General features: G+C 48.1%; 1 protein-coding gene and 3 non-coding genes across 4 annotated transcripts in view; 1 reads left to right on the top strand and 3 right to left on the bottom strand.

Moving 5' to 3' along the window:
- Positions 1-15,276, bottom strand: part of LOC140420429 (uncharacterized) — a 131,573-nt gene that overhangs the window by 107,020 nt on the left and 9,277 nt on the right. The window lies entirely within an intron of this gene.
- Positions 2,288-2,359, bottom strand: trnae-cuc (transfer RNA glutamic acid (anticodon CUC)). The gene has a single exon. It is a non-coding gene; the product is annotated as a tRNA-Glu (tRNA).
- On the bottom strand, positions 3,542-3,613 carry trnae-cuc (transfer RNA glutamic acid (anticodon CUC)). Its single transcript has one exon. It is a non-coding gene; the product is annotated as a tRNA-Glu (tRNA).
- Positions 4,859-4,930, top strand: trnae-uuc (transfer RNA glutamic acid (anticodon UUC)). Its single transcript has one exon. It is a non-coding gene; the product is annotated as a tRNA-Glu (tRNA).

Raw genomic sequence — 15,276 nt, 5'->3', positions numbered from 1 at the left:
CTTAACAGTCTGCACCCTCCCCGCCAATGACAGCGGGAGCGCATCCCACCTCCGGACCTCCTCCCTCACTCGTTCCATCAGTTGGGACAGGTTGAGCTTGTGCAACCTGTCCCAGTCCCGTGCCATCTGAATCCCCAAATATCGGAAACTCTCCCCCACCAGCCTGAACGGCAACCCCTTCAGCCTACTCTCCTGTCCCCTCGCCTGAATTACAAACAACTCGCTCTTAGCCATGTTCAATTTGTATTCGAAGAACCGGCTAAATTCTCTCAGAGTTGCCATAATACCGTCCATCCCCACCATTGGGTCTGATACATATAACAGCAGATCATCTGCATATAACAAGACTCTATGTTCGACTCTTCCCCCCCCCCCCCCCCCCCCCGGACTAGCCCTTTCCAGCCCCTAGAAGATCTCAGTGCAATTCTACAGTGCAATCTCAGTGCAATCTCTATGGCCAGCACAAACAGTAGTGGGGAGAGAAGGTAGCCCTGTCTTGTCCCACGGTGCAGTCTAAAGTAGTCCGATGTTGTCCTGTTCGCCTCCGGGGCCGGAGACAATAGCCTAACCCAGTCGATGAACCCCGCCCTGAACCCAAACCATCCTAGTACCTCCCACAGAAAATCCCACTTGACCCGGTCAACAGCCTTTTCAGCATCCATGGCTACCACTATCTCTACCTCCCTACTCTCCAGGGGCATCATAATCACGTTGAGCAGCCTTCTTATGTTGGCCACCAGCTGCCTCCCCTTTACAAACCCGGTTTGGTCTCCACAGTTACATCCGGTACACAGTCCTCAACTCTGGTCACCAAAATGTTGGCCAGTAGCTTGGCGTCTACGTTAACCAAAGAGATCGGCCTGTGTGACCCACAGGCCTCCGTGTCCTTATCCCGTTTCAGAATGAGCGAGATGGTGGCCTGCGACATCGTCGGGGGTAAACTCCCTCTGCCTGTTGCCTTGTTAAAGACCCTGACCAGCACCGGCCCCACTATCCCAGCAAATTTTTTGTAAAACTCCTCCGGATACCCGCCCGGCCCCGGGGCTTTACCCAATTGCATGACCTTCTGGCCCCCAATACCTCTTCGATCCTGACCAGGGCCCCCAGTCCGTCCACCAACGTCTCCCCACTCTTGGGAAGGTCAGTCCGTCCAGGAATCGCCTCATTCCCCCGGGTGGTTCCGAAGTGTACAGGTTCCTACAAAAGTCCCTAAAGACCTTGTTTAGCCCTGCTGGAACACCCACTAGATTACCGTCCCCATCCACTACCCTCCCTATTTCCCTAGCCGCTTCCCTCTTCCTCAGTTGCTGTGCAAGCATTCTACTGGCCTTCTCCCCATGCTCATAAATCACCGTTACCTTCCTATGCTGCTCTACAGCCTTGCCTGTAGTCAGCACCCCAAATTCGGCCTGCAGCCTCTGTCGTTTCCTGAGTAACTCTGGCCTCGGGGATTCCGCGTAATTCCTGTCCGTCCGTAGAATTTCCTGAATGAGTCGGTCCGTCTCTGCCCTATCTGTTCTGTCCCTGTACACCCGGGTTGAAATCAGCTCCCCTCTCAACACTACCTTCAGTGCCTCCCAGAGCACCGCTGCTGAGACTTCTCCAGTATTGTTCACCTGCAGGTAATTCTGCATGCATTTCCTCAGCTTCTCACACACCGCCTCATCTGCAAATAGTCCAACTTCCAGCCTCCATGGTGGGTGCTGAAAGCTGTCTTTACAAAACTGCTGGTCTACCCAGTGCGGAGCATGGTCCGATCTGGCAATTGCCGAATATTCTGCCCCCACCATTCCGGCCAGCAGGTCCAGACTCACAACAAAGTAGTCAATTCGGGAGTACACCTTGTGGACGTGGGAGTAGTACGAGAACTCCCTCGCCGGCGGCCGGCTAAATCTCCACGGATCTGCTCCCCCCATTTCCTTTGAGCTTCTTTAGGTGTATTCAGCTCCTGTGACCTCAATGGACTGAATAATTTCAGTTAGAAGTTTTCTTGTCATCACGTTGGAGATTTGCACCGAGATCGGGGAGATATTTCTGTCTGTGAGAGCAATAACATCTGGCCCAATACAACGCAGATTTGCGCTTGCGTCAACATCTCTCTCACTTGCAGCCAATCACTGACCGTTTCTTCCTGCCTCTGTATTTGTTCTCGACCTGCTGCACTTCTGACTTTATCAGCTCTGATGTGAAACAACAAATGTCACTGTACTGATTCTGGCAGAGCTCTTTTCTGTGAAACTGCGATTCAGCTTCGTTGAACATTTTGCTGGACAACAATAATACATCATTCCCTGACCGGGAATCGAACCAGGGCTGCGGCGGTGAGAGCGCCGAATCCTAACCACTAGACCACCAGGGAAACTGACAAGGAAAGTTGTAACCCGGGTTGACAGTACATCACTCACCTTTTATTTTGGTTTTTGAGTTTTCATTAGAAGTATACAAAATTACCTGTTTAAAATGAAGACAAGTGACATCTTCAGCCAATCACAACACCGATTGTTGTTCGCTGTAACATGAAATCGACAGTGAGGTGAAATAGTCCCAAAAGCTGCTCATGTGTAACTTCCAATTTCCTAAACCCACCAACCTTATCACTGTGGCTCCTGTGAAACTGACAACACGTCATCCAGCGGTCATTCATTCGTCATTTCAAATAACTCATTTTACTTTTTGAAAACATAGTTAATCCTTTTCGCAATTAAGTTTTGATCAAAATTAGAATAGTTTCCAATTTTTGATGTTCTTATTCTGAACTGAAGCTATCACACGTTTGCGGAACAAACACAAACTCTCCTGTTTCACACTGGGCAGGAATATTAAAAAGTACTCATCTGTAACTATGAGGAAAGCTTCCTGGTTCCGATATGTTGTTAAACATTAACACAACACGTCATCTCACAGCCATGGGACATTTACACTTCCACAAGTTTTGAATGAGATTATTTCTTGCCTGGCTCTATAGTGGGTGAGAGAGGGACAAGCAGCAGGATTTTACCCGAACGCGGGGACTGCAGCTTCAATCAGCGGGTTACTGCCCATCCCGGGGACACTCCAACCAGGAGCAAAGCTCCCAATACACCGAGCACAGGCTCAGAAACATGCAGGTAGATTATACCCCGCTCACTGAACCTCCGAGCAGCATTTACACAATCCCTCAGTCAGTGGAACATCCTTTGAGCTTCTTTAGGTGTATTCAGATCCTGTGACCTCAATGGACTGAATAATTTCAGTTAGATGTTTTCTTGTCATCACGTTGGAGATTTGCACCGAGATCGGGGAGATATTTCTGTCTGTGAGAGCAATAACATCTGGCCCAATACCACGCAGATTTGCGATGCGTCAACATCTCTCTCACTTGCATTGCAGCCAATCACTGTCCGTTTCTTCCTGCCTCTGTATTTGTTCTCGACCTGCTGCACGTGTGACTTTTTCAGCTCTGATGTGAAACGACAAATGTCACTGAACTGATTCTGACTCCTTTCTGTGAAACTGCGATTCAGCTTCGTTGAACGGTTTGGTGGACAACAATAAAGCATCATTCCCTGACCGGGAATCGAACCCGGGCCGCGGCGGTGAGAGCGCCGAATCCTAACCACTAGACCACCAGGGAAACTAACAAAGAGGAAACTTCAAATTTTGATCAAAACTTAATTGCGACAAAACGTTCAACGAAGCTGAATCGCAGTTTCACAGAAAAGAGCTGTGCCAGAATCAGTTAAGTGATATTTGTCGTTTCACATCAGAGCTGAAAAAGTCACAAGTGCAGCAGGTCGAGAACAAAGACAGAGGCAGGAAGAAACGGACAGTGATTGGCTGCAAAGTGAGAGAGATTATGAAGCAAGCAAAAATTTGAGTGGTATTGGGCCAGATTTTGATGCTCACACAGACACAGTAATTTCCCCCCCCCCCGATCAGGGTCCGAATCTCGGGCGTGATGACAAGAAAACTTCGAACTGAAATTATTCAGTCCATTGAGGTCACAGGAGCTGAATACAACAGAAGAAGCTCAAAGGAAGCGCCACTCACTGAGGGATTGTGTAAATGCTGCTCGGAGGTTAAGTGAGCGGGGTATAATCTACCTGCATGTTTCTGAGCCTGTGCTCGGTGTATTGGGAGCTTTGCTCCTGGTTGGAGTGTCCCCGGGATGGGCAGTAACCCGCTGATTGAAGCTGCAGTCCCCGCGTTCTGCTGGCAGCGAGTGAATGGAGAATTAGGGTAAAATCCTGCTGCTTGTCCCTCTCTCACCCACTGTGGAGCCGGGGAAGAAAGAAACACATTCCAAACTTGTGAAAGTGTAAATGTCACAAGGCTGTGGGATGACGTGTTCTGTTAATGTTTAACAACAAATCGGAACGAGGAAGCTTTGCCTCATAATTACAGATGACTAAGTTTTAATGTCCCTGCCCAGTGTGAAACAGGAGAGTTTGTGTTTGTTCCGCAAACGTGTGATAGTTTCAGTTCAGAAAAAGATCAACAAAAATTGGAAACTATTCTAATTTTGTTCAAAACTTAATTGCGAAAAGGATTAACTATGTTTTCAAAAATTAAAATGAGTTATTTGAAATGACGAATGAATGTCCGCTGGATGACGAGTTGTCAGTTTCACAGGGGCCACAGTGATAAGGTTGGTGGGTTTTGGAAATTGGAAGTTACACATGAGCAGCTTTTGGGACTATTTCACCTCACTGTCGATTTCATGTTCCAGCGAACAACAATCGGTGTTGTGATTGGCTGAAGATGTCACTTGTGTTCATTTTAAACATGTAATTTTGTATACTTCTAATGAAAACTCGGAAATCAAAATAAAAGGTGAGTGATATACTGTCAACTCAGGTTACAACTTTTATCGTTAGTTTCCCTGGTGGTCTAGTGGTTAGGATTCGGCGCTTTCACCTCCGCGGCCCGGGTTCGATTCCCGGTCAGGGAATGATGAATTATTGATGTCCAGCAAAATGTTCAATGAAGCTGAATCGCAGTTTCACAGAAAAGAGCTCTGCCAGAATCAGTTCAGTGACATTTGTCGTTTCACATCAGAGCTGAAAAAGTCACAAGGGCAGCAGGTGGAGAACAAAGACAGTTTCCCTGGTGGTCTAGTGGTTAGGATTCGGCCCGGGTTCGATTCCCGGTCAGGGAATGATGAATTATTGTTGTCCAGCAAAATGTTCAATGAAGCTGAATCGCAGTTTCACAGAAAACTGTGCCAGCAGAACGCGGGGACTGCATTAAAACTTAGTCAATAATTTGAGTGAGAAATTTTCCTGATGCCACGCCCGAGATTTGCACCCAGATCTGGGAGATACTTGTATCTGGTGAGCAATAACATCTGGCCCATTACCACCCAAATTTTGGTTGACGTCAGCATCTCTCCGTCTCTTCCAGCATATGTACTTGTTCTCAACCTGCTGCACTTGTGACTTTTTCAGCTCTGATGTGAAACAACAAATCTCACTTAACTGATTCTGGCACAGCTCTTTTCTGTGAAACTGCGATTCAGCTTCGTTGAACGGTTTGCTGGACAACAATAAAGCATCATGCTCTGCCCGGGAATCGAACCCAGATCCGCGTCAACATCTCCCTCATTTTGCTGAATTCCAGTCGATTTGTCAAGCATGATTTTCCCTTTCATAAATCCATGCTGACTCTGCCCAATCCTGCCACTGTTTTCCAAGTACTGTGCAATAATTTTGGGATTCTCACATCCCTACAGTGCAGGAGGCCATTCACCGTATTTTATTACAATGAAATAAAGGTAACTACAAAGACATGAGAGAGGAGCTAGCCGGAGTTGATTGGAAAAGGAACCTAGCAGGGAAGATAGTGGAACAGCAATGGCAGGGGCTTTGGGGGGTTATTAGGCAGGCACAACAGAAATTCATCCCAAGGAGCAGAATATATGCTAAGGGGAGGACAAGGCATCCATGGCTGATGAAGGATGTCAAGGACAGCATAAAAACTAAAGAAAAAGTTTACAAAGTGGTGAGGATTAGTGGGAAGCCAGAGGATTGGGAAGCCTTTAAAAGCGAGCAGAGGACAAATGTTGCTCGTTTTAGCCTTAGTTTAATTGCTCTTGTTCTATCACCTTTGATCTTGAGTCACCAGGTATCTTTCTCATACCGCCACGTGGTTCAAGTCCGAGTAATGATCAATAATCCAACACACCGCTTAGTAAGAGTTAAATCAACGCACATTTATTATATACAGTAAATACTTATACGTTAATTCTACTTCTAAGCTACTTCCTACAACTAACAGGCCAATACTTAACTTTGGGAATGGCCCACCAGGTCAGGGAAACGAATGGCCTTTCGTATGGGTTCTGAGCCTGCGGGATTCAAAGCTGGTACAGGTCGATAGCCAGGAGCGCCTATCTCGTAGCGAGTGTTGAAGTAAGACTTACCATTTTAGCAGCTGTTGCAGAAGGTCAGCAGAAGGGTCTCGAGGGATGGAGAGAGGAGAAGAAGGGTGCAGAGAGATCGATTTGAACTTGGACTCTATTCTTATAGTCCCCAGAGGCTTCCCGCCTTTCGGGGCGGACCCTGTACCTGGTTCCAAGTGATTGGACGTTGTCCCAATCACTTGGTTCGATATTCTCCAATGCTGGAGCGATTCCTTGATCAGTGGGCGGTTTTGGGGTGGTCGTTCACCTCTCTTTGTGTAGGCTTCTACTGGCGCCGACTAGTCTGGGTTGGCTTTGTGTCTAATTTGTTGCACATTGTTCCCGATGATTGCTAATTAATATTCAGATGGCCGGTGTGTTGTTCTGCTGATGGCTGCAGGTATCGATTCTGTCTGGCCTCCCCAGAGGCGAATACACAGTTTTACCTGCAGCTGTTTGTTTTAGTCCTGTTGGCTGATTTTCCCATCAGCCTCTTCCGTTTGCCATTTTAAATCGGGGTTTGGCCATTCTAATCGGGAGTTAGCCATTTTAACTGGCTACATTTCCTCCTTGTGATCCTAACGCGAAGATTGAAGGATCACATCATTATGTTACTTTCCATTCCCTGACCCGGGGGGGGGGGGGGGGGGCACTTCCTTCATGGCCTCTGCACTGACCATATCTATGCACAAAATTTTTTAACTAACAATTCTAAGGGCGCTATGTCAGACAGGGACATGCATTACAAAACAACAAACTTGGAACCTCTAACTTATCCTTAATATACTACACTCGCTTAAACATTCCATTATCCTACCTTCCTCAATCATACAACAAAATCATAGCATTTCAGACAGTCTTTCCTGGCTTGGCAGTCAAGCTCAGGATCATACAATTTTTGCTCATGAAAAAGTTTTTCACATCTCTTTATTTACAACAACAATAAACGCAAGTGAATGCACTTTATTATTTTATAATAGATCGCGGGGGTCGGGGGTCTGGTCATAACCGAACATAAGGGATCTGATCCTATATACCGGGGTTCGAGCGCGGTAGGTTATCCTTCTTTATTTTCGTAGACGTACCAGGTTATGAACCTGGCACACCAAGAAGATGTAGTGTCGCTGGTGACTGGGCTCTGGGTACTGCGGGGCAATGAAACATTAACGGCTGGGGGGGGGGTTTGAAGTCATGGGGTTCGCGGTCACGCGCAACCAAATGTCCAATAACATTATGTTGATCCATATGAAGGAAGTCCTCATGGCTGTTCTCTTTCCTTTTCTTTCTTTGTTTTCTCCGATCCTGGAGCTTCTGGAGTTCTGTAGAAACAAGCATAGTGTCTGTAACTATCATTGTTTAATATCTGGTATGCTAGTGTGTCTGTCCTTTTGTGCCAATTATTCCCTTTATAGTTGGTCACTATGTGTGACTCCCTCATTTTAAAAAAAAAACAAATTTTAGGAGAAGACACACTTCCCAATGATGAACCAGTGCTGATTTAGCATCCAAATGTTCCAGGATGTAAATAGCAGATGGCTGGCAACCTAAAGGCTACCTAAACAAACAAAACCTTTTGAACTGAAAAATGCCAAAATGAGGTGCGTATGGGCAGCGACGGGTACGATTTGGATGGAGTCCCCGGGTAGGACGGCTACCAATGCCGTGGCTCTACTACCCGAGCGTAGTTGACCAGTGGGGGGTTTCCAGGCAGGGCGGGTCTCAAACTGTTTCTCCACTGCCTGAGCAACCGACAAGTACGGGCAAAAATGTAGTCATCGTGGTGGGGCTGCCGTCGTGGTTCTATCCTTCGAACCAGAAGGGCAGTTACGATCGGGCGTCTGGTACCCGAACAAGTGTCTGCAGACAAGCTAGTTCCGCTGAACAAGTGTCTGGCAACAGTGGGTCTCTGTGGGCAAGTGCTCAGAGGTTTCAGGTGAATTGGCGTCTGGCAATGGTTAGTCTCTGAAGGCAAGTTCTCAGAAGTTTCGGCCGAATAGGCGTGTGGCAGTGAGAAAAATTCTCCTGTCGGACATACAACATTTAACAAACTTACAAACACCATAAAAAATTCTGCAGGTGCCATCAGAAAGGACAACACTTCTCCCAAGCGGTTCCTTTAAAACATCATCTGGACACCTCTGTTCTCGGTTGCAAACAGGGTCGCAAAGGGGTTGGCGGTTTGGGAGTCAGACCCGAGGTCGTCACCTTCTCCCGGGTGCCAAACTCTGGCGTGGATTAGGGCTGAAAGGGCTGCATGGTGTGAGGTGGGGGTCACTCTCGTCGTTGCGGACGAGTCGGTACGAGTTGTCTCGGTGCCAGTAATTGGTGTCTAGTTGTTTGGGGACAAAATCGGGGTCGTCAGTGTGGTTCGGTGGTTGGTGGTGGGGCTTGTTCAGGAAAGTGATCAGGAAGGGATCACGTGTATCGAAGTAGGAGTCGCTAGGTGTGGGTCCTGGTGTATGAGGATAGTAGGGAGGTGTGCTGTGGCTATCGTCCGAGTCACAGTCGCTGTCTCTGCTGCTGCAGTCTGTGGGCGTTCCGGGGCGGAGTGTATATTTCGGGGATGGAGTCGAGGTCGAGTCCGTGGCTGGGCTGGACGTGGTGGGGTTTGGTAGGGTTATGTTAGCTGTGGGCGGGGTGTGGTGTGCTGCGTCAAGCATGACGTGGTGTGCGTGGTTCGACTGTGTTCCATAAGCCTTCAGCTGGTTTATATGAAACCACGCAGTCTTACCATTGGGGTACTTTATTTTGTAAACGGAAGGGCTTACTTTATCCGCAATGGAATACGGACCCGAGTATTTTGGTGACAGGAACGTGCTGGGGTTATATACAGAAAGCATCACTTGCTGTCCGATACTGTACTCAGTCGCATGCACTGTCTTGTCGAAATAAGCCTTGCTCTGTTTCTTCTTGGTGCCCAATTTTACTGCGGCTGCTAGCTGAGCCGTTTTAACATTTGCAACAATTGCTCCACGGCTTTCTCGTGTGTGAGAGCCGTCACTTCGGGGCTGGTCAGGTCCAAACCTAACAAATATTCTGTGCCTTGCATGGGGCGTCCGGTCATGAGGGTGTGTGGGGTGTAACCTGTGGAGGTAGAAATAGTGTTACGCAAAACATCGGCGCAAAAGGGAGGACTGAGTCCCAAGTGGTGTTGTTCTGCTGGACCATTTTTCTGAGGGTGGTTTTTAGGGTCCGATTCATGCGCTCCACGATACCACTCGACTGTGGGTGGTGTGCTTTGTGGAATTTTTGGATGATGCCAAATATCGTGAGGACGTTCTGCATGACACGTCCCGTAAAATGGGAACCTTGGTTGGATTCAATGTGCGGGTGAGTCCCAATCTTGTAAACATGTGGTGGGTCAAAATCTTGGATGTGGTTTTTGCAGTGTTTGTGTGGGCTGGGAATGCTTCCACCCATTTTGTAAATGTGTCTATGACCACATGTACATATTTATAGCCATTCCTGCAAGGGGGCAATGGTCCTATAAAATCAATATGGAGGTTAGTCCAGGGACCATTAACAGGTCGGGTGTGGCTGAGTTGGGCCATTTTGGCATATCTGTCCGGATTATTCTGGGCGCAGATAAGACAATTTTCTCTGTAATGGTTTACATCTTCCTTCATATTCGGCCACCAACAAAGCTGCTTGAGATGGGCTGTAGTGGGATCGATTCCCTGATGTCCATGACCGTCATGGAACAAGTAAATCAATTGGTTCCTGTCCTGTTCAGGAACCACATAAAGGGTGTCCTTTCACACCACACCGTCATGTGTGGTCAGTGTATTTCTAAATCTCTCATAGGGAGCTGGATAGTTTCCCTTTACAATCTCCTTGAGATTGGTGTCCTGCTTCTGGGCCTCCACTAGATCCTCGATCTTTGTCTGTGAGACCTGAACTGCACTCACTGCGCGCTTTCAGGGGGTTTCCAAAAATACCCATGTCTGGAACCTGCGTTAGCCAGTGCGTCGGCTTTTACATTTCCAGGCAGGGAGGAACGATGGTGGCTGCGGACTTTGATGATTCTAAAAGTCCTGTTCTGGGCTTTTTCTAAAATATGACGGAGCAATGGGGCTGAGGGGAGGGGTTTTCCGTCTGCGGAAACAAATCCTCTTGCTTCCCACAGGGGCAGAAATTCCGTAAGGCTGTTACAGACATAGAGGCTGTCGGAGTATATGTCTGCTGGGCTGGGGAAGGAATCTGGGTGTTCAACTATATATATACGATGGCCGCGAGCTCTGCTGCCTGCGCGCCTAAGTGTCTGGGTAGTTTTAACGATATTTCCTCGAGGGCGCGTTCCTGCACGTCCTCGACATAGATACCGCAACCTGTTATGCGTTTCCCATCCAAGACCTTGGAAGATCCATCCACATAAATCTTTAAGGGCTCACACGTGTCCGTGTGCGGGGGGCTCGGAGTTGAATTCTCTATCTTTCTGGGGGGTGTTTTAGCGATAAAGGGGCCTGTGTTGTGGTGTCGAGAGATAATCTCACAGTCATGGGAGGTTCCGGGGTATTGTAAATTGTCGGCTAAATAGGTGTGTGTCTTTGTCCTTTTCACAGTGATGTCCCATCCCTGCAAGAGAAGGGTCCATCTAGCTGCTCTTATTTGACTGACGGTACCGTCCTTGAGTTGTCCGTCCAGTAAAAGCTGGGTGGGGGTGTGTTCGGTGAGAATTGTGATGGGGTTCAGTCCGGTAATGTATGAAAAATACTGGACTGCCCAGAAAACTGCGAGCAGGTGCCTCTCACAGGCTGAAAATCCCTGCTCCACAGCATCTAAAAGTCGTGAGGCGTAAGCTACGGGCCTTAACTGGTCGTGCCGTTCCTGGAGGAACACGGCCGAAAGGGTGAGGTCTGTGGTCGCTACCTCTATAGCGTAAGGGGAAAGCGGGTCTGGAACTTGTAGTGCGGGGGCTGCTATGAGTGCCTGTTTTAAAGAGTCCACAGCATCTGTATGCTGTGGAAGCCATTCCCAGGGGTCTCCTTTCTTTAGGAGGTCTGAGAGGGGCGCTGCCTTTCTGGCGACACCGTCAATGTGGTTTCGGCAGTAGCCAACCAGTCCTGAAAACGGCCGGAGGGCTGAAACGATATGGGGAAGGGGCAATTTAGCAATCGAGTCAATCCTTTTATGCTCGATCTCGCGTTTACCGTGCGTGATAATTGTTCCCAAATATATCACTTTTTCTTCCAAAATCTGGGCCTTTTTGGGGTTGACTTTACAACCAATTGAATGTAATAGTTCCAGGAGTTTGGACAGAAGCTCAATGTGCTCTTCCTTGGTGTCTGTCTACAGTAGTAGGTCATCTACATACTGTACCAGACATTCGGGGCGAGAGAATTTGGCTAAACCATTTGCCAGCTGTCGGTGGAAAATGGAGGGGGAGTTGTGGAATCCTTGTGGCAGGCATGTCCACGTGTATTGCTGTGCTTTAAAGGTGAAGGCAAATTTGTACTGGCACGCCTTTGCCAATGGAATGGACCAGAATCCATCACTGACGTCCAAAACCGTAAACTATCGGGAATTGAGTCCCTGCTTAAGCATGGTCTCAGGACTTGTTGCTACGGTGGGGCGACTTTGTTGAGTTCCCGATAATCGATGGTCAGTCGCCATGATCCATCGGGCTTTCTCACTGGCCAAATCGGGGCATTATTAGTGGAGGATACTGATCTAAGTACGCCCTGCTCTAATAAGCTCTCCATTACTTTTGAGATTTCTCCCTCTGCCTCTTGGGGAAATCCGTACTGTTTCTGGGGTCGAGGGTCAGGTCCTGTTACTTGTACGGAGCCAGTCATCCGTCCACAGTCATGCTTGTGTGTCGCGAATGCTGCCCTGTTCTTTTGCAGAACTGCCCTAACCTGCTTGTCCGTGCTAAGCGTGGTCGGGTTGAACCAAAATTCGCCGAAGGCACTAATTTTGTTCATATACTCTCCTATGATGAGTGTTGCGGGGGCTCTTGCGGATTTCGCCATCTTCCAGACACACTGGTTGACTGGATCGAATGAAAGATTATGGGAATTCATGAAATCAATTCCCAGAATGTGTTCTGCTGTGTGGGGCAGGTCAACTAAAACTACGGGGTGTTTGGTGGTGATGGTTCCGATTTGAATGGGTACCGGGGCTGTGATGTGTTCCTGCTGTGAGTGGCCTGTAAAGCCGCTGAGGGCGATAGTGGCTGTAGTGGGCCATGTGTCCTTTTGAAATAGGGTGGAGGAATTTATGGTGGTGCGGGACCCTCCTGTGTCCCAAAGAAATTCGATAGGCTGTCCCCGAATCTTTGCTGCAACTACGGGTTGTCCTGACCTATCCCAAAGGGTGTCTCGCAGACACAACTGAGTGAGCCCGTACACCGTCAGTCCGTTCCGGTCAAGTCCTTCTGATCCGAACGGGTGCTAAAGCTATGGATGGGCTCTGTCATTTCTTAATCAGAGTGCCTGTCTGTTGGGCTCTCTGGCTTTTTAGGGGCATTGCACTCTTTCACGAAATGTCCCAACTGTCCGCAATTGTAACACTCTTGTGACTTGGGTGGGGGACTGTTCTTTCCCTCATTTACCCATGCGGGGTTCTGGTGTGTTATTTTCACTGCCTGTATCTCTGCGGCGGCTTGCTTTTCCTCGGTGTTTTTAACGGTGGGTTTGCTCTGAACAGATTGCTCCCAAACACGGAACAATCTTTTCACCACCCATTTCTCATTATGGGCCTCCTCCGAGGGATCATAACTAGTACAGGATTTCTGTCCTGCATCTGTGGCATGGGAGATAAGGGTGCGGGTCCATTTGGCCATGTTGTCTGGGGACAAATGGACACGGTCTAAGTCTCCAAAAACGGCTGCGAAGTGAATCCACAGGCGTCCAGCGAACGCTGTGGGGTGCTCAGATTTCTTCTGCCTACATTTATTGAGGCCATCTACGGGGTCACCCCGGTTATACCCGATCGCATCCAGGATCGCGGTATGCATTTCTGCAAGGGTGCCTCCTCCTACATTCTGTGGGTCGGGAAGGGCTGCTGCTACTGACGGATCTAAACTTAGAACCATGAGCGTTAATGCTCTCTCTCATCCAGGAAGTACATGTGGGCCTGGCGTCTAACTGTGGCAAAGAAATGGTGGGAGTCTGAGCTGGGGAGGAACGGTGTGATCTTCTCTCACGCGTCCCGTAATTGGGTCACTGTTAAGGGGGGTGGAATATAGATATTCCGCATCGTCCGATGTGGCTGTGCGGTGGGTGGTTACAGGGTTCATTGGATCCGGAACTATCTTCTGTGTGGATTGTCGGAGTGCTTTTCTCCTCTGGGGCTTTCCCTGCGCACATGTTCCCTGAACATATCTCTGTGCTGTTTCATGTAACTCTTCCCAATCAGGGCCATCTTCCTGGTCTAACTTTTCCCCAAAGGTGTCCTGAAAACCTTTTTGCACAGAAAGCAGTGATTGCAGCTCTGCAATCTGCTTCCGGCATTTTGAGTGATCTACGGTGCTCTGTCTTTGTTCTGTGGTGGCAGCGTAGAGTGCTCTTAATGCTGCCGTGAGATCGCTACACTGTTTCTGTAGCATCTCTACCTGTTTTTCTGTCTCTTCTCTTACCAGGACTGCACATTGCGTGTCCTGATAGGCCTTTTCATATTGTGACTGGAAACTGCTTAAATGCGCCAGACAAGACTGGTGACCCCGTTTGGCTTCAACCACCTCTTCATCCTTTGCTGCCAATTTCCTCCTTAATTCTAAATTCTCTTTTTCAACTTCGCATACATCGACTTTACTCATCCGATGTATGCCCTCAACTTCTTTGCGGAGCGTCTTGACAACCTCCTCTGTGCCTCGCAATTGTGCAAAACAAGACACGATTGCCATCGGCTTGCGAACTTTTCCCAAGGTCTTTTTGTGTATCTCGCTCAGATTCTCCCACCAAGTATGCCCTATACGTCCGGGACCTGATTCCTCATTATCGCAGAAATCATTCCACAGGGGCCATCCTTTGCCCTTGAGATATTTCCGGATTTCCTCCTCCCAAATGGGACACTGTCCCACTCTACTGCTGCTGGTCGCAAATTCCTCAGGGTTCATGAGGCGCTGCATTGCCTGCATGGTCATCTTTCCTATCCGACTGCTTCATTTAAATTTGGAACAGGGGGCTAAGACGGTGTTGTGGATGCAGGTACGGCTTTCGCTAATTTCCGAAAATACAGACTTCCAACAGTTTTGACGCAACAAAAATCGATCAGTTTTACCTTATAGCCCTGTTAGTTACGCATGCATACACACACTTCCGAATTATGACTATTAATCAGAACCGCTTGAACACTTGTGGTTTTCTGTTTCCAATTGGTTTCTAATTCAAATTTCTTGGGTTCTCCCAGAGTGGTTTTCCACTTCTCGATCGGTCCCATCAGGATGTCGCCAAAAATGTTGCTAATTTTAGCCTTAGTTTATTTATTCTTATTCTGTCACCTTTGCTCCTGAGAAGCCAGGTATCTTTCTGATACCGCCACGTGGTTCAAGTCAGAGTAATGATCAATAATCCAACACACCGCTTAGTAAGAGTGAAATCAACGCTCATTTATTATATACAGCAATTAATACTTATACATTAAATCTACTGCTAAACTACTTCCTACAACTAACAGGCCAATACTTAACTTTGGAAATGGCCCACCAGGTCAGGGAAACGAATGGTCGTTCGAATGGGTTCTGAGCCTGCGGGAATCAAAAGCTGGTACAGGTCGATAGTCAGGAGTGTCTATCTGGTAGCGATCGCTGGAGTAAAACTTACGTTATCTTGCAGAAGGGTTTCGAAGGGTGCGGACAGGAGGAGAAGGGTCAAGTTGAACTTGGCCCCTATTCTTATAGTCCCCAGGGGCTTCGCACCTCTCGGGGCGGATCTTGTACCTGGTTCCAAGTGATT

The sequence above is a fragment of the Scyliorhinus torazame genome, chromosome 5 (assembly GCF_047496885.1).
Source record: "Scyliorhinus torazame isolate Kashiwa2021f chromosome 5, sScyTor2.1, whole genome shotgun sequence".
NCBI lineage: Eukaryota > Metazoa > Chordata > Chondrichthyes > Carcharhiniformes > Scyliorhinidae > Scyliorhinus > Scyliorhinus torazame.
Note: the sequence above shows the minus strand (reverse complement) of the source record. Positions and strands in the feature narration are given on the sequence as shown.